Source organism: Heptranchias perlo, chromosome 1 (assembly GCF_035084215.1).
Source record: "Heptranchias perlo isolate sHepPer1 chromosome 1, sHepPer1.hap1, whole genome shotgun sequence".
Classification (NCBI taxonomy): domain Eukaryota; kingdom Metazoa; phylum Chordata; class Chondrichthyes; order Hexanchiformes; family Hexanchidae; genus Heptranchias; species Heptranchias perlo.
The window spans coordinates 74,509,153-74,529,022 of NC_090325.1; positions in this window are offsets into that span (position 1 = coordinate 74,509,153).

A 19,870-nucleotide genomic window follows, 5' to 3' on the forward strand; every position below is an offset into this window, starting at 1 on the left:
CTCTGTAATATGTACACTCCTCAAGACATCACTATTTATTTCCCCAAGTTCCCTAACATCCATGCCTTTCTCAACCGTAAATACCGATGTGAAATATTCATTCAGGATCTCACCCATCTCTTGTGGTTCCGCACATAGATGACCTTGTTGATCCTTAAGAGGCCCTACTCTCTCCCTAGTTACCCTTTTGCCCTTTATGTATTTGTAGAAGCTCTTTGGATTCACCTTTGCCTGATCTGCCAAAGCAATCTCATATCCCCTTTTTGCCCTCCTGATTTCTCTCTTAACTCTACTCCGGCAATCTCTATACTCTTCAAGGGATCCACTTGATCCCAGCTGCCTATGCATGTCATATGCCTCCTTCTTATTTTTGACTAGTGCCTCAATCTCCCGAGTCATCCAAGGTTCCCTACTTCTACCAGCCTTGCCCTTCACTTTATAAGGAATGTGCTTACCCTGAACCCTGGTTAACACACTTTTGAAAGCCTCCCACTTACCAGACGTCCCTTTGCCTGCCAACAGGCTCTCCCAATCAACTTCTGAAAGTTCCTGTCTAATACCATCAAAATTGGCCTTTCCCCAATTTAGAATTTTAACTTTTGGGCCAGACCTATCCTTCTCCATAGCTATCTTAAAACTAATGGAATTATGATCACTGGTCCCAAAGTGATCCCTCACTAACACTTCTGTCACCTGCCCTTCCTTATTTCCCAAGAGGAGGTCAAGTTTTGCCCCCTCTCTAGTCGGGCCATCCACATACTGAATGAGAAATTCCTCCTGAATACACTCAACAAATTTCTCTCCATCCAAGCCCCTAATGCTATGGCTGTCCCAGTCAATGTTGGGAAAGTTAAAGTCCCCTACTATTACCACCCTATTTTTCTTGCAGCTGTCTGTAATCTCCTTACATATTTGCTCCTCAATTTCCCGTTGACTATTTGGGGGTCTGTAGTACAATCCTATCAAAGTGATCTCTCCCTTCTTATTTTTCAGTTCTACCCATATGGACTCAGTGGGCGAACCCTCGGATATATCCCCTCTCACTACTGCCGTGATGTTCTCCCTAATCAAGAACGCAACTCCCCCTCCTCTCTTACCTCCTGCTCTATCTTTCCTATAGCATCTGTACCCTGGAACATTGAGCTGCCAGTCCTGCCCCTCCCTTAGCCATGTTTCAGTAATAGCTATAACATCCCAGTCCCATGTACCCATCCATGCCCTGAGTTCATCTGCCTTGCCCATCAGACTTCTTGCATTGAAATAAATGCAGTTTAATCTAGTCTTCCCTTGGTCTTTGCCCTGCTTTCTCAGACCATCTGTCCGGTCATGTTCTGTACACTCTCCCTTACTGCCTTTTGTTTCTGTCACCACTTTATTTCCCACTGACTTCCTGCATCGGTTCCCATCCCCCTGCCACATTAGTTTAAACCCTCCCCAACAGCACTAGCAAACACTCCCCCTAGGACATTGGTTCCAGTCCTGCCCAGATGCAGACCGTCCAATTTGTACTGGTCCCACCTCCCCCAGAACCGGTTCCAATGGCCCAGGAATTTGAATCCCTCCCTCTTGCACCATCTCTCAAGCCACGTATTCATCTTAGCTATCCTGTCATTCCTACTCTGACTAGCCCGTGGCACTGGTAGCAATCCTGAGATTACTACCTTTGAGGTCCTACTCTTTAGTTTAACTCCTAACTCCCTAAATTCAGCTTGTAGGACCTCATCCTGTTTTTTACCTATATCGTTGGTGCCTATATGCACCACGACAACTGGCTGTTCACCCTCCCCCTCCAGAATGTCCTGCAGCCGCTCCGAGACATCCTTGACCCTTGCACCAGGGAGGCAACATACCATCCTGGAGTCTCGGTTGCGTCCGCAGAAACGCCTGTCTATTCCCCTTACAATCGAGTCCCCTATCACTATAGCTCTGCCACTCTTTTTCCTGCCCTCCTGTGCAGCAGAGCCAGCCACGGTGCCATGAACCTGGCCACTGCCACCTTCCCCTGGTGAGCCATCTCCGCCAACAGTATCCAAAACGGTATACCTGTTTTGGAGGGAGATGACCGCAGGGGACCCCTGCACTGCCTTCCTACTCTTCCTCTGTCTGTTGGTCACCCATTCACTATCTCCCTCAGTAATTTTTATCTGCGGTGTGACCAACTCACTGAACGTGCTATCCACGACTTTCTCAGCATCGCGGATGCTCCAAAGTGAGTCCATCCGCAGCTCCAGAGCCGTCAAGCGGTCAAACAATAGCTGCAGCTGGACACACTTCCCGCAGGTGAAGGAATCAGGGATACAGGAAGGATCCCTGAATTCCCACATCCCACAAGAGGAACATGACACGGCGCTGGGATCTCCTGCCATGACTTAACCCTTAAATTAGCTTAAGAACAACGACAGTGTCAAGAGAAAAAAAAAAGGAAAGAAAAACTACTTACCACTCCCTTTAAGGAGTTTACTCCTTTAAATTGTTCTCAATTTAGAGAATGTTAACTACACTAGGGACCTTGATTCACTAAAAAATAAACGCTACTTCCTATAAGACCTGCAGACCTTCCCTTTCCTTTTACTTCAGTTACTGCAGATAAGGAGAAATACTCACCTGAACCTACTCACCAATCAGGTGCCTCCCCTGTGTCGCGTCCCGATCTGATTCCTGACGTCACTTCGAACTCGGTCGCAGCTCCGCTCGGCTCCTCTCAGCGCTCTGAAATCGCGCCTTTTATCGGACGCTCCCTCCGCTCGGCTCGGCTCCTCTCAGCTGTTCTCAGCGCTCTGAAATCGCGCCTTTTATCGGACGCTCCCTCCGCTCGGCTCGGCTCCTCTCAGCTGTTCTCAGCGCTCTGAAATCCCGCCTTTTATCGGACGCTCCCTCCGCTCCGCTCCTCTCAGCGCTCTGAAATCCCGCCTTTTATCGGACGCTCCCTCCGCTCGGCTCGGCTCCTCTCAGCGCTCTGAAATCCCGCCTTTTATCGGACGCTCCCTCCGCTCGGCTCGGCTCCTCTCAGCTGTTCTCAGCGCTCTGAAATCCCGCCTTTTATCGGACGCTCCCTCCGCTCGGCTCGGCTCCTCTCAGCTGTTCTCAGCGCTCTGAAATCCCGCCTTTTATCGGACGCTCCCTCCGCTCGGCTCGGCTCCTCTCAGCGCTCTGAAATCCCGCCTTTTATCGGACGCTCCCTCCGCTCGGCTCGGCTCCTCTCAGCTGTTCTCAGCGCTCTGAAATCCCGCCTTTTATCGGACGCTCCCTCCGCTCGGCTCGGCTCCTCTCAGCTGTTCTCAGCGCTCTGAAATCCCGCCTTTTATCGGACGCTCCCTCCGCTCGGCTCGGCTCCTCTCAGCGCTCTGAAATCCCGCCTTTTATCGGACGCTCCCTCCGCTCGGCTCCTCTCAGCGCTCTGAAATCCCGCCTTTTATCGGACGCTCCCTCCGCTCGGCTCGGCTCCTCTCAGCTGTTCTCAGCGCTCTGAAATCCCGCCTTTTATCGGACGCTCCCTCCGCTCGGCTCGGCTCCTCTCAGCTGTTCTCAGCGCTCTGAAATCCCGCCTTTTATCGGACGCTCCCTCCGCTCGGCTCCTCTCAGCGCTCTGAAATCCCGCCTTTTATCGGACGCTCCCTCCGCTCGGCTCCTCTCAGCTGTTCTCAGCGCTCTGAAATCCCGCCTTTTATCGGACGCTCCCTCCGCTCGGCTCGGCTCCTCTCAGCTGTTCTCAGCGCTCTGAAATCCCGCCTTTTATCGGACGCTCCCTCCGCTCGGCTCGGCTCCTCTCAGCTGTTCTCAGCGCTCTGAAATCCCGCCTTTTATCGGACGCTCCCTCCGCTCGGCTCGGCTCCTCTCAGCGCTCTGAAATCCCGCCTTTTATCGGACGCTCCCTCCGCTCGGCTCGGTCAAGCAAAAGAATTTTTTAAACTATATCTTCAAAAACTATCAAAATGTCAGGACTCTATTTAGCTTTATTGAAGTAGCCTTTCCATTACACACACAAATGTGCTAGGAGCTCATTTTGTAGAAGTGTGGGAGATGGATAACTTTAACTAAGGGTAAATATGAAGAGCCCATAGAACTGTTAGGACCATGAGTGGGTTTTATATACTCCTACGTGCCCCTGAGGATTGATCTGTAGTTGATGTTGAGTTAAAAAAACATTCGATTATAAAGCTGCTGACATTTACACAAAATTCCTTAAAAACCATAACTCTGGGTGGAGTGGTGTTATGAAGTTCAGGGTTAGCTTGTGCAAACATGTATAAACAGAGAAGATGTCATTTTTAATGGTTGATTATTATTATCTATAGAAACAATGTTTCCATCAATGCTGTTGGGAGAATAAATGTCAGCATTTCGTTACTCCTGTAAATAACATGTTACATGTTCTTCAAAGATTGGGTCATTATTCAATGACATTGTCGTTTTAAGTTTCTCTGCAAGGAAATTGAGCAATCAAAAGCAAAGATTCAGCAGAATCAAAGTCATTTTCAGACTGAAAATTCATTTCTTTCTCATCATTTTAGGCTCACCGCCTGGAAATTTCATGGCGTTCTCTGGCAGGAGACCGACAAAATCCCCAGGGAACCAGTGTAAATGGCTAAAAATGGCTATTTCCCTCATCTCTCTGAGGTTTCTGCTGAAGTTATGGTGGGAGACCAGGAGAACCCTAAAGAATTTCAGGGCCCACATATGGACATATCATCCAAGTCAAAACATATTGGATGACCGTAACGATGACAACAACTTGCATTTATATAGTGCCTTTAACATTGAAAAATGTCTCAAATCACTCTACAGAGGCGTAAGGAAAACATGGGTGCAAAAGCAGGAGATATTAGGGAGGAAATCTTGGTCAAAGAAATGGGTTTTAAGGAGGCTTTTAAGGTAGGAGAGGAAGATGGAGAGATGGAGGGGTTTAGGGAAGGAACTCCAGAGCATGGGGCCCAGGCAGCTGTAAGCACGGCTGCCAATGGTGGGTCGAAGTGAGAATGATGCACATAAGGCCAGTCAGAGGAACCAAGAATTCGGATGGTGGGAGGGAGGGGGTTGTGGTAGTGCTGGTAGTGGTACAGAGATAGGGAGGGGTGACTTGCAAAATCTAACACTAATGATCAAATAAATATTTTATTTTTCGGTGAACAAGAATAAACTTGCCTTGTGTGTATATAATTCTGTGAGTCGGGTTCACACTTTGGTGTTTTGCAAACTGAAAATATTTAGCTACTTGAACTATTGAACCATCTAAATCATATTTAATTAATTATCACCCTGGAAAGATGACCTTTGAACAAATGCATTTGACTTGGCAAAATGCCTCATGACAATGAAATGGATAAAAAGGTTGAGGTTTAATTTTTGACATGCCAGGGGATGAATGAATCAGTCTCAGTTCCAAGGTTCACTCTGACTTGGATTAATAATTGATTGATTTTAGTTCTGTGTGAACTATGTACAGTGTTCAAGCCCTAAAGTGATATTAAAACCCGATTATTCTGGTGGTGGGGGTGGAGTCCTGTCGGGGGGTGAGCGCAGAAATCGGGCAGACAGGCTCAGGTGCCCAATTCATATTCTGCCACGTATCAGGCAAAAAGAGGCTGCAATGGTGGGAAGCACCAGCTTCATTGTAATACGTTAATTATTTTAATCTTTTGCCGCGCTGAATTTTGCTTTCTTTGGCTGAGCTCAACTCCCAGCGCTCATATTCCCCATATAAAGTGGGTACATGACTCATCTATTGGCCTGGCCTGCTGAAGTTGGATTCTTAAAGCTAGGGTTGCTTGAAAATCCATGACCCTTCCAGCGTATTCTCAACTGGTGTCAAAGTTCCCGTGATGGCCTGTTGGGTGTGGAATGTCCATTTGTCCCACATAGCCATCGACAGAGCAGGAAGTGGGGCTGGGGCTGGGGCTGGGGCAGGGACTCCCTACATCGGGAGTCCTCATGATCCTGGCCCTGGCCCTGGACTTGGAATAGAGTTGTTACAGGTATGTGAAACAGGTACCAACCGATTCAATGGCAGTTGTGGGCCCATATGAGGGTTCAGGACAGGACCGAGACCTAGACCCCCAAAGAGGAGGTAAGCGATAATTAACGAAAAAAAAAGTCAAATCATAATGTGATCTAGTTCAGGCAGGGTAATATGGGGTGAACTTTTCTGATCTTAGCCCCGGGGACACCCATTTTGCTAGGTGGAAAATCAGGTCTCTGCTCCTTTTATGTTACCACAGGGTTAGCTTGTGCAAACATGTATAAGCTGAAAAGACACACTCCTTCTTTGTAAGACTTTTCTGAACGAGCACGTGTGTTATATCACATTGCGGTATTTGAAGCTTACAGCATTCTTTTGACAAAACTGCACCACGTCGCTAGAAGCCTGAAGACCGTCACTAAGGGCCCCAGTGAAGGCAGAACATGTTCAGGCAGGCACACATGGGTAGCTGAGGGCCCACTGCAAAGGCCAACACTACCTAATTTACTTTTCAAACAGCATTTGCAGGCCTACGACAAAGTCAACACTACTTGCTATGATAGGTAGGCCGAACCTCTTGGCTGATTGTTTAACAGTATCAGCCTTTAATCTGTTTCTTAAGAAGGAAGAAAGCCAAGGGAGTCTGTTAGCAGTCTCTGGCTTACATCCATGTTACGCTTTAGTGGGAAGGTGAAAGGTTTCACAGAATCCGAAGTGTGTGGATGTTGAGTAAGAATAATGTCAGGCTTGGCTATAGCGATATCAGGACGATCTTCACACAAAGAGTGATCGACACTTGGAATGGACTTCTGGACAGAGTAGTCGAGATGAAAACCCTGGATATCATTTAAGAAACAACTAGATGCAGCAGTTGGTTGGGGGGGTGAGGGCGGGGAGTGTGGAGTTGTTCTGGATGGATGATCATACCATAAGTATCTTATGATCTTGTAAAATGAGCGGGGTGTGGGCTTTAAAATGAAAAGGGAGAGCAGGAGTTTTATAAAAACATGTGGAGTGGGATTCAGAAAGAAAACATAGGGGAGCTGGAAATTGACAACTTGGCTCCTGCTAAGTGTTGGTCAGGACTGTCTCATCTCAGGTGGTGGCTGTGCAAGTGATGCAGTGTGACAGGTGTCATAAAACAATACGAAAGGAAATGGGGAGACACCACATTACAAACCAAAGCTAAAGGGAAACAGTACAGTGTTCTACTAAATGGTAGATAGAAAACATCAGCACATGAGCCCAGAAATGGCAACAAAGCAACTGAATCAGTACGTGGAAGCATTGTGCTTCATGATGTCAGGCATTAGTATCTAGGCAAAATACATTTAAAACTACATGGATCCTGATTCAGACCTTCCAACTCACTCTTATTTTGAAGGTGACATCCTCATTTCTGGACTTTTGAAAATATATGTACGTATATACACTGTACTAAAAATGTCGTTTCTAGCAGATTTTGTACCAAATGGAATAAATGAAAGGTTCATGATAACCCAAAGCTTTTGGAGGTCTAAAGTGGCCTCAGATTCCCCAAAATATTTGGCCACGCCAAATTCTTTTGGGGCTTGACTGAGGCTTCATTTTCCTAAAATTTTCCTCAGGTTGAAAGGTGTGCCTGATGTAACACCACATTTAAAGAACTCATGAACTTGTCCAGACATAATATACCAGTGGCATCATCCTCATCTCTTAAGTGGTTCTGATTACTTAAATGTTTCATTACACTAGAACCTCTGTACCTGTCGTTTCTACAACAGACAAGTAAAGCAAATTCATCAGTTTTTATGTGAACAGCTGATATTTCCCAGAAAGTCAGTAACCGATACTCACAGCACACAGATTGTTAGAGTATTAATGAGCCTCAGAAATTGTGTCTGGCCAAAAATAAGTATAAATGTACTGTAGAAAAATGGACTTGCTGGGGTTATCTGTTATGGCAAAATAAATCAATTAGTTATCCGACATGGGATTAAAAAGTTGTTTTAAGGGGATGCTCTTAACATTTTTCTTGTCTGCTATCTGGCATGGTTTTTATCACCCCATCATCTCAGAAGATTTTTATGTATGCTTCAAAGATGTTATAGGAGTTTTATCAGGAAACTGTGCAGGTTAGCTTGAAAGACACACACTTACAATTGTGGCATATGGATATGATACTTCTGTACATGGTGCCAATATAATTTTATGACTATAAACTGCAAACCAAAATAACCATTCATTTACCCCTTTTATTCCTAAATAAAAATGCATTGAAAAATGTTGCCTTCTCTCAATACACTCCTTGACAGTTAACTGCTGTTAAACAACAATACACCAACCCTCACCTGAATATAGCTCTCAGCAGTATTCTTTTATTGACTTGGATGAAAAAACTTTCATTGCATTTAGGAATCAGTATGCCTCAAACCAAGTTAAAATCTAGACGTCAATTTTCCTCTGCATTGCACTCCAGGCTGCAGTGCAAAGCAAAAAGAGAAGGAACCCCTTTACACCAGGTCTCTATCCCATTTGCACAATCCCCCACATTTGCAAAGATTTGGGAAGAGACAGTAGACTAGGAATGAGCAAAATGTTAGTACTTGACATGCTCCTTTAAAATACACCTAGTGACATTACAAACCAGACTTTATTTGCATAGTGTGTGTTGGCGTAAATAATGAGCAGATTTTGGAGAACCATGGTACAAAACAATAACTATTCTAGTCAGTAGTGCAGAAATCCTGTGCTACTGTTACTGGGCAGAATCGACATACAACATTATGTTAGTGGTCTACTAAATAGCATTAGTGCTTCAGATCCTGTGACCAAGCTGTCAAATCTCCCAAAAGAGCATAATTCATATAAGCATCACCACAAGAGTTGCTATTGTTTAGAATTTAATGCCAGGAGCACAAGAATTGCTGTGGCTGCACTCCAGAATTTTGTAACAGCTCAAAAAGCCATTGCAGAAAACCAATGGCCAAGTTTTACACCGTACTTCTGTATATGGAACCCCATTCCAGAAAGTGCTAAGATCTGATCTTTGTCTCCAGAGGTTAAGTGCAACGTGAGGCTTCACTTCCTAAACTGGGATTGTTGTTGGAATACAGAAAAAGTTCTGACAGAAATTCCAGACCCTGCCATGGACTTCAGCAACTACATACCTCTGGCAGTGTGAGTCCATGAAGGCTGCCTTGTTCTGACAGTGGGATGCCAAGCACTCAACCTGCCCAATTACAACAGCACTGCAGTCTTTGCATTGCTGGACTATATTGATCTTCCCAGCAGGAAACATGAGTGGTCACAAAATGAAAAATGAAATTGCAACCTTTAAACAATTGCATGCCTGTGGCAGTTTTTCCATTCCTATCACTGATCTGGAATCTACCCTTCAAGTGAAAATGATTTTGCACTATTGAGTGACATCAGTGAGAAAATTATCTTACATATTCTTATATATTCTGGGGCTAAATTTGCTAAGCTGGCAATGGTCCTCAGGACTTCTGTGAAGCCAGGAGGAGCACTCCACAGAAAACTTCACATTAAAAAAACAACTTACCTTTTCGGTGATGGCCTCCAGCAGTCCCTTTAAGGACCGCCAGTTAGGCCTCATGTAGACATGGGTATCCTGAAGGCAGCAAGCCCAACACCATTAATTGCTCTTACTCTTGCTATATAAATAGCCTCCTAATTCATTCTTTAACACTTACTGAACAGAAGGCTTACCTTCCCTATTTGCATAGCAGATAAATGTGTTTCTAACACCTTTAACAGAATGGAATGCTCTGCTGAATAGCTGACTTGACAATTATTTAACATATCAATTGAAGAGCGGAAGTACTTTGAAAATGTTTATGACCACTTAGGCTTTTCAGATCTCGGCACAGATATCATTTTTAAAATATATATAATCAATATATTTTTTGGGGCCTTTCTCGTTGAAGTTTCCATAAAATTTAGAAGTAGAACTAGAAATTGGTAGAGGTCATAGCATCATAGAATTTGACAGCACAGAAAAGGAACATTCAGCACATCGTTATCTCACTCCCCCACCATTTCCTCATATCCTTTAATATTTTTCTTTTTGAAAGATTTATCCAATTCCTTTTTAAAATACATTATGAATTCTGTTTCCACCACCGTTTCTGGTAGGGCATTTAACGTCCTAACAACCCTCAGTATAAAAAGAAACTCTCCTAACTTCTGCATTGTTTTTTTGGTGATGATCATAAGTTTATGTCCTCATTATCAACTCACTGACCAGCAGGTTGATCCACTTTAGAGAAAGATAGTTTAATGTTTGGGTATCACCTTTCATCAGAACCTAAACATGAAACTATCTTTTGCTTTCATATGCTGATCAACTTTCTGTGCAAATCCAATATTTTTTATTTCAGATTTCCAATATGTGTGGTCTTTTCACTTACATATAAAATTCAATATTGGCTGCGTCCAGACTCTGAAATTTATTTGCCAGATTCCAATGAGCAAAGTTTCCAGTTGCTTGTCAAGAGTAAGAGTGACGCTGTCAGCAAGTTAGACTGCTCTCACTATATTGTGGCTGCTTTGCCAAACTTACTGATCACCAAGAGCTGAATGTAATTCTTTTTAATGTAAAGAATCTTACAACACCAGGTTATAGTCCAACAATTTTATTTGAAAATCACAAGCTTTCGGAGGCTTTCTCCTTCGTCAGGTGAAAGCTTGTGATTTTCAAATAAAATTGTTGGACTATAACCTGGTGTTGTAAGATTCTTTACATTTGTCAACCCCAGTCCATCACTGGCATCTCCACATCATAATTATTTTCAAGCAAATTAACTAGAGTGTGATTTTATTTACAATGTATTTGTTAGGGAATATCAATCAATCAATTATTAATTGCATATAGCTTTTTTTGTATTGGCTTTAAGCCAAAAAACAAGTTATGATAAATATATCACACTTTAAATACATTTCATAGATTAAATCTCATATGTAATCAATACAACATCAAGAGCACCTCCAACATTTAGTACCTTTTGCCCTACTCACCTTGATCTGGTCTAGGAGATACATTCATGATAATAAAGGAATTAAAAAATTCAGATGACTATAAGGTCAGAGGCTGGGTATTCTGCGGCGAGTGACTCACCTCCTGACTCCCCAAAGCCTTTCCACCATCTACAAGGCACAAGTCAGGAGTGTGATGGAATACTCTCCACTTGCCTGGATGAGTGCAGCTCCAACAACACTCAAGAAGCTCGACACCATCCAAGATAAAGCAGCCCGCTTGATTGGCACCCCATCCACCACCCTAAACATTCACTCCCTTCACCACCGGCGCACTGTGGCTGCAGTGTGCACCATCCACAGGATGCACTGCAGCAACTCGCCAAGGCTTCTTCGACAGCACCTCCCAAACCCGCGACCTCTACCACCTAGAAGGACATGGGCAGCAGGTACATGGGAACAACACCACCTGCACGTTCCCCTCCAAGTCACACACCATCCCGACTTGGAAATATATCGCCGTTCCTTCATTGTCGCTGGGTCAAAATCCTGGAACTCCCTTCCTAACAGCACTGTGGGAGAACCGTCACCACACGGACTGCAGCGGTTCAAGAAGGCGGCTCACCACCACCTTCTCGAGGGCAATTAGGGATGGGCAATAAATGCCGGCCTTGCCAGCGACGCCCACATCCCGTGAACGAATAAAAAAAAAGTTCCTAATTTCAGTCAAAATATGCACATAAAATGAACCGACTTCCTATTAATTTTCACACAATTCTAGCTTTATTTTCAGTTTATATCCAAAATATTTTACTGTACTAGTTTTGTCAAAGTTCCTAAAATTTCTGTTAGCTAGGCAAACATAACAGTTGTTTCTTCATCTTCCATCCCAACAGCATAAGATCGAGACTAATTGCAATAGGTCTCTCTTTACAAGTGGCCCAGAGTAAATGCTAGCCACTAGGAAAGAAAAGAGTTGCATTTATGCAGCATCTATCACAATCTCAGGACATCCCAAAGCACTTCACAACCAATGAATTGCAATCACTGTTAAGTGGGCAAATGCAGAAGACAACTTGGGCTCGATTTTAAACGTAAATTTGCGTTGTGGATGGGGTGGGGGCGGGGGGCGTTTCGAAAATTGCAGAAATGCAGAGTGGGTTCAGAAGCCGGCTCCAACCAGCTGACTTCCGAGTCCCCCATGGATGCACCTGTGTGGACGCGGGCGTCCTGATTCTGGAAGTCCCACTGGCAATTAAAGCCGATGGGATGATAGTTAAAGAACCAAATGTACCTCATTGAGGTACTTAACGCACTTTACTTGTGATATATTAGGTAGTTCGAATGATTTTTAACGTTACCTGGGCGGCTTTCCCACGGCTTCTGATTCATGCCTGGTGAAACCAGACATGAAGGCCCGGATCAGGCAAAAAGAAACAAAATAAATTAAATAACAAAGCAATGCACAAAGTTAAAATACAAAATCAACCTACCTTTCCACCCTGCTCCGATGTCCGATGTCTCCCTCTCCGATCTCCCCCTCTTCCCCCCCCACAATGTCCCCCCGGTCTCCCCCTCTTCAACCCCCGATGCCCCCCCTATCTCTCCCTCTTCAACCCCCGATGCCCCCCATCTCTCCCTCTTCACTCCCCTGATGTCCCCCGACGTCCCCCTCTTCACCCACCCGATGACCCCCTCTTCACCCCCCCGATGCCCCCGATCTCTCCCTCTTCACCCCTGATGTCCCCCCATGTCCCTCTCTTCACCCCCCAGATGTCTCCCTGATCTCCCCCTCTTCACCCCCCAATCTCTCCCTCTTCACCCCCCGATCTCTCTCCGATGTCCCTCCGATCTCCCCCTCTTCACCCCTCCCGATCTCCCTCTCTTCACCCCCCGACGTCCACCCGATCTTTCCCTCTCCCCACCGATCTTCCCCACTCCCCCCCGATCTTCCCCACTCCCCCCCGATCTTCCCTTCTCCCCCCCCCGATCTTCCCTTCTCCCCGCCCTGATCTTCCACTCTCCCCCTGATCTTCCATTCTCCCCCCACCCCAATCTTCTGATCCAGCGCCAGATGACGTTTCACTCTCTCTCTTTCTCTCCACCCCCCCCCAACTGTCAATCAGGCTGGCTGCTGGGCCCGAAACCCGGAAAGAATTTTAATCACCATCAATTACGTTGCGATCGTGTCGGAAACAGTAAGTTTTTTTTATTCGGGTTTGCCACGCACAACTTCACCCCCCCCTGCTGCCAACCCCCAACCATTTCAACATTGTGTCTAACAAGATTCTACAAACAGCAAATAAATGAATGGTCAGATCATTTGTTTTTCAGGTGTTGCTTGAGGAAGAATGTTGGCCAGGTCACCAGGAGAACTCCCCACTTTTTTAAAATATTGCCATGAGATCTTTTATGCCCACCTGTGCAGGCACACAGAGCTTCAGTATTAACATCTTATCTGAAAGACAGCACCTCTGACAATGCAGCACTCTCTCAGTACTGCATTTAAATGCCACCATTGATCACGTGCTTAAGTCCATATTGGGGCTTGAATCAACAACCTTATGACTCAGAGCCGAGTGCTACCAACTGGGCCAAGATGATACAGAAAAAGATCACAAGAATCACCTTTCAAGGGTTAAATTCTCTGCTGGGTTTTATGGCTAGTGCTCACTGCTGTTGGTGTTAAATCCGACCGAAAGCAGGGAAAATTGAGTAAGGAACACCAAATGGTGCAACAATGGAAATTGTAGACTTCCAGTAGATGAAAAGTGGAGATTAACTACTTAAAGAACAATGGGGATAATTTCTCGAGTGAACGCTTACAATTTTCTGGTATGCTGGTGAGATTCCTCATCATACTTAGTAAATTTCGCAATATTTTTAATGGAACACGGTGTGTTCACCTTCTGTGACCAGTCCTCCTTCTAACAAATGATCCAATATCTCCCACTACCTCTACCTCTGCGTCCAGGCCTGAGGACATACATTCAGGCACCGTTAAATGTGTGCAGCTTGAGGGTCTGACACCAGCCCAAGGACTGGCCAGTGAAGTTGTTAAGCAAACCAGACATAACTCTGGGACTGCACAGGAGTCTTGCCAGCAGCTGGGCCAATCGTGATATCCTAGGGGTAACTTTCTGACTTTGCACTGCTGGCAAGGAACCTCACCTGCCGAGAGCACATAGCGGATATTTGGCCACGTGCTGCGCCCACTTTTCTGACATTGATTTAAACGGTCAGAAGGTTGTGTGCAGCGCGTGCCTGAGTTTTTGATAGATTAAGATCAATGTCACATGAGAGGTAATGTTATGAAATTGAACTCCCAACAGGCAAGGCTCTCTGCTGGGAGTGTACATTTACAAAACTGGCCCTATTGGGTTAAAATCAATATTGTATTATGCCCACTATGCTCTGTTGTCTCAGTTCCATTAAGGAATTTTTAATTTAAATTTGATTGATTGAAATCATCTATTATTACATTGTTATTGTCTTTACATACTTCTTATATATTGTTGTGTTTCAGGGTTTTGGACCATTTTCCACAGAGAGTATTTGGAAATGAGTTACCTTTAAGTGGTGTGTTTTAAGTGAAAGTGGGTTCGCACCAATTTAAAAATTCTCCATGCAGCCATATGCTGCAGACGCTGAGGAGTTTATATGTTAATGAGCCAGGTATTGAAGATGTGTCCCACAATGACCAGAAACAATAATTAGTTTGCTATCTCATTTTAAACTTCCTACAAATGTCCACATCTATTATCTTTGAGATGACATTTTCATTTGAGCTCAAAAACTATGTTGTTTAGTCATGTGCATTCTCCAAAATAAAACCAGCTGCTTGATTTTACATTGACCTCATCTTACCAGAGTGTTTATCAGTTTTACCGTGCAAAAAATGTGGAGGGGGTGGGGGAGAATCTTCCTCAAAGAAAGTAAGAAAGATTTGCATTTGTAGAGCACCTTTGACCTCCACAGGACGTCCCAAAGCACTTTACAGTCGATTAAGTACCAATGAAACATAGTCACTGTTGTACAAAACGCAGCAGCCACTTTGCACCCAGCAAGGTCCCACAAACAGCAATGAGATAAATAACCAGTGATGTTGGTTGAGGGATAAATATTGGCCAGGACACAGGGGAGAATTCCCCTGCTTTTCTTCAGATAAAGCCATGGGATCATTTACATCCACCTGAGATGTCAGATGGGGCCTTGGTTTTACATTTTCTCTGAAAGATGGCACCTCTGACAGCACAGCACTCCCTCATTACTGCACTGGAGTGTCAGCCTAGATTATGGCTCAAGTCTCTGGAGTGGGGTTTGAACTGCCTACCTTCTGACTCAGAGGTGAGAGTGCTACCACTGAGCCAATGCTGCCACCTTTGGGGTGGGGTTCTGGCAGGGCAGGACTTCTGCCTACCCCTCCATATCCAGCCCAGCCCCAACCAATTTTCCTGGCTCAGGGCTCATTAAGTATATACGGTAAGCTCTCAGTGGAATTCCTACCAGCAAAAGAGAACCTGGACACTGCTGCAGCACTAAAAGATCCAACAAGGGATCTTAAAGCAGCAGAGGTGTCCTGTTGATTTGATACAAAGACCCACTGAAGGCCTTGGCAGTGACCAGGGCCTTCAACTGGTAAGTCATTGGGGAGAGAATGAGGAAGAGGAGATTGCAACAAAGCCCTCTCCTTTCTTTGGTGCACCTCAAGGCAGTTACCACTGCTCCCTGGCGTCCACTGCCATCTTCTCCATGGTGGCCCCAGAAAGCAGCGGTAACATGGGTGGGATAAAGGAAAATCCATTTGTAGATTGAGGGCGGGAAGAGAGTGGGCAGTGACGGTTCTGATGGAGGTGTGGAAACAAAATCCCAGTTGGGGCAGTGAGGTAGAACTAGTCCAGGGAACCATAGACCAGTTAGCTAACATCAGTGATAGGAAAGATACATGGATTTCTAAAAGTCAGCATGGATTTCTAAAAGGAAGGTTATGTTTAACCAACCATATTGAATTCTTTGAATAAGAAATAGAAAAAGTAGACATGGACAACGAAGTGGATGTCGAATCCATGGACTTTCAGAAGCTTTAAGGTCCCACATAAGATACTCATAACAATGGTCAGGGTATGTGGAGTCAGGGGCCAGGTAGTAGAATGGAAAGAAAGGTGGCTACAAAATAGAGAACAGAAGGTAGAAGTTTAAAGGAAGTTTCTCAGACTGGCAGAAAGTGGGAAATGGTGTCCCTCAGGGATCCATGCTGGGACCATTGTTGTTCACTATGTATATAAACAATTTGGATTCAGAAATTGGAGGCATGGTGTCAAAATGTGCAAATGATACCAAATTGAAGGGCATAGCTAATAATGTGGAGGAGTACACCAAAATACAAAAAGATATAAACAGGCTTGCAGAGTTGGCGGATAAATGGAAAATGAAATTCAATATAATGAAGTGTGAGGTGGTTCATTTTGGTAGGAGGAATAAGGAGGTCAATTATTTCTTGGAAGAAAAGAAACTAAATAGGATAGAGGAACAAGGAGATATGAGAATACAGATACATAAATTGCTAAAATTAGAAACACAAGTTGATAAGGCCATTAAGAGTGCAAAGTACTGGAGTTCATTTCTAGAGGACTAGAATGCAAAAGCAGGGAGGTAATGATAAATTTATATAGAACCTTGGTTAGACTACACTTGCAGGTGTGTAGTTCTGGTCCCCATATTGCAAGTGGACATTGAAGCACTGGAGATAGTGCACAAAAGATTCACAAGGATGTTACCAAGGATACAACTATCGGGAAAGATTAAGCAGGCTGGTGTCTCTTCTCTGGAGAAGAGAAGACTAAGGGGAGACCTAATAGAGATCTTTAAAATTATGAAGGGGTTTGATAGGGCGGATGTGGAGAAACTGTTTCCACTTATGAATGAGTCCAGAACAAGGGGGTATAAATATAAGATTGCTACTAACAGATCAAATAAAGATTATAGGAGGAATTTCTCTCAACCTCAATGGCACAGCACTGATTAGAGCAGCAGCTTGCGAGCTGTCAATCAATGGCCCGGTCATTTGACATCTGCTGTCAGTGCTCGCAGGGTTAGGGATCCTTTGGCTCTCCTATAAAAAGACAAAAAAAGGCTTTACTATTACCAATTATTTATGGCCTGTTAACAGCGAACAGCACCCAGAGGACTTGCAATTTGTAAGCCTCCACGCAATATACATTAGCTGTGTTTTTGTTGGAGGGAAGGATGTTGCTGCAAAGATAAGGCAATTGCTGTCGATTGCCTCAGTGTATTTTTCCTCAATATTGCGAATTATTACAAATGTGGTAAAGATGCAGTACCTACATTGTGTAATCCATCAAGCATCCAGATAAGATGATCACTGCATCAACTGAAATCAGAAGGGGTTACTTTATTTGTACCTCTGTGCTCATTCAAATTATTGGTAAATGCACCACAAGTTTAGATTAAAAAAAGTTATGCTGACAGTCCAAGAGACTGAGAGCAGAAAAACAAGATGGATGGAGAAGAGGGACAGAGGATCACCAATTCTTTCTGAGACAGATTTCAGGAAAGTAACCAGGCTAACAGGACAAAACAATTTTTGCAATTCTTTGAAGAAGTAACAGAAAGAGTAGACAAAAGTAATGTAGTAGATGTAATATATTTGGATTTTCAAAAGGCCTCGTAGTCCACATTGTAGACTCATGACTAAGGTCAGGCCATGTGGAGCCAGGGGACAGGTTGCAGAATGGATAGCAAGCTGGCTACAAAACAGAAAACAGAGAGTAGGAGTTAAGGGTAGCTACTCAGACTGGCAAACGGTGGGAAATGGTATTCTACAGGGATTGGTGCTGGGATCACTGTTGTTCACAATTTACATTAACGATTTGGACTAGGGAATCAGAAGTACAATTTCAAAATTTGCAGACAACACCAAATTGAGGAGTGGAGTTAATACAAAGGAAGAATGCTTCAAAATGCAAGAAGACATTATTGAAACTTACAGAATGGGCGTGTAATTGGCAAATGAATTTCAATATAGATAAGTGTGAGGTGGTGCACTTCGGTAGGAATAATAAGGAGGCCACATAAAGCTTCAATAATAAAAGTCTAAATGGGGTAGAGGAGCAAAGGGATCTTGGGGTACAGATACACAAATCACTGAAAGTAGCAACGCAGGTTAATAAGGCCATAAAAAAAGCACTGGGGTTTATTTCTAGAGGAATAGAATTGAAAAGCAGAGAAGTTATGTTAAACTTGTATGGGTTGGACCACACTTGGAGTACTGTGAACAGTTCTGGTCTCCATATCATAAAAAGGGGATGGAGACATTGGAAAAGGTGTAAAAAAGATATACAAGGAAGGTACCATATCTGAGAGGATATACATATCAGGAAAGGCTGAACAGGTTGGGGCTCTTTTCTCTAGAAAAGAGAAGGTTGAGGGATGACCTGATAGAGGTCTTTAAGATAATGAAAGGGTTTGATAGGGTAGACGTAGAGAAAATGTTTCCACTTGTGGGGGAGTCCAAAACTAGAAGACATAAATATAAGATAGTCACTGATAAATTCAATAGGGAATTCAGGAAAAACTTCTTTACCTAAAGTGTGGTAAGAATGTGGAATGCACTACCACAAGGAGTAGTTGAGGCAAATAGCCTCATTTATGCATAGATACATTTAAGATGAAGCAAGAGAAGCACACGAGAGGGAAAAGAATAGATGGGCATGCTGATAGGGTTAAGAACATAAGAAATAGCAGTAGGAGTAGGCCATACGGCCCCTTAAGCCTGCTCCGCCATTCAATAAGATCATGGCTGATCTTTGGCCTCAACTCCACTTTCCTGCCTGATTCCCATATCCCTTGTTTCCTCTAGAGTCCAAAAATGTATTGATCTCAGTCTTGAATATACTCAATGACTCAGCATCCACTGCCATCTGGGGTAAAGAATTCCTAAGATTCACAACCCTCTGAGTGAGGAAATTCCTCCTCATCTCAGTCTTAAATGGCCAACCCTTTATCCTGAGACTATGCCTCCTAGTTCCAGACTCGCCAGCCAGGGGAAAGAACCTCTCAGCATCTACTCTGTCAAGCCCCCCTCAGAACCTTATATGTTTCAATGAGATCACCTCTCATTCTTCTAAACTTCAGAGTGAATAGGCCCATTCTACTTAATTTCTCCTCATAGGACAACCCTCTCATCCCAGGAAGCAATTTACTGAATCTTCGTTGCACCGCCTCTAAGGCAAATATATCCTTCCTTAGATAAGGAGACCTAAACTGTACTCCAGGTGTGGTCTCACCAAAGCCCCTGTACAGTTGTAGTAAGACTTCCTTACTCTTGTATTCCAACCCCCTTGCAATAAAGGCCAACATGCTATTTGCCTTCCTACTTGCTTGCTGTACCTGCATGCTAACTTTCTGCGTTTCTTGTATGAAGACACCCAGATCTCTCTGAATACCAACATTTAATAGTTTCATACTATTTAAAAAATATTCTGTTTTTCTATTCTTCTTACCAAAGTGAATAACCTCACATTTCCCCAAATTATATTCCATCTGCCACTTTCTTGCCCACTCACTTAACCTGTCTATATCCCTTTGCAGACTTTTTGTGTCCTCCTCACAGCTTACTTTCCCACCTAGCTTTGTATCATCAGCAAACTTGGATACATTACACTCAATCCCTTCATCTAAGTCATTAATATAGATTGTAAATAGCTGAGGTCCCAGCACTGATCCTTCCGGCACCCCACTAGTTACAGCCCCCTCGAATTCAATGAGATTAATGATGCATTGTTCTAGGAAACTGTCTCGAATGCATTCCATGAACTTGTCTTCCAGACTACTTTTGCCAATTTGATTTGCCCAGTCTATATGAAGATTAAAGTCCCCCATGATTATTGCATTACCTTTGTTACAAGCTCCTATTAT